Source organism: Monopterus albus, unplaced genomic scaffold, assembly GCF_001952655.1.
Source record: "Monopterus albus unplaced genomic scaffold, M_albus_1.0 scaffold2.1, whole genome shotgun sequence".
Taxonomy (NCBI): Eukaryota; Metazoa; Chordata; class Actinopteri; order Synbranchiformes; family Synbranchidae; genus Monopterus; species Monopterus albus.
Genome location: NW_018127882.1, coordinates 5,645,325 through 5,645,865, shown reverse-complemented (window position 1 = coordinate 5,645,865; position 541 = coordinate 5,645,325).

Below are 541 nucleotides of genomic sequence, written 5' to 3'. Positions count from 1 at the left end.
CGCCCACCAAGAGCCGGGGTCTGTCGGAGGTTTCTTCCGTTAAAGGGAGTTTTTCCTCCCCACTGTCGCCAAGTGCTTGCTCAAGGGGGATTTGTTGGGTTTTCCCTATGTAATAATATTGATAACAGTTAGGTCTAGACCTTATGTAAAGTGTCCTGAGATGACTTTTGTTGTGATTTGATTTGATTTGATTTGACAGAACTGGATGGAACAACAGATGAGAGAGGACCCAAATTAGTAGTAGACAACAACAGCTGTGTCTGAGAAAGGCAAATATTTGGGCACACTTTCTCATTTAATTCAGCCATTTCTTTTAGCTACACTATGGCGTGGCTACTGCCTGTTGGCTGCATTTATTTAAAAAAAACTTCTGTCCAACCTTAATGAATCCGATGCTACACACAGTATCTTTAAATTATGTGCTGTAGAGTGCACAACAAGATGAACTGATTACACATTGCAGGCTAAGAAAATACGTCATCAGTTGGGGATGTGTCTGTTTGTTTTATGGTAGCTGTGGCTGGTGGTCGGTACATTCCTG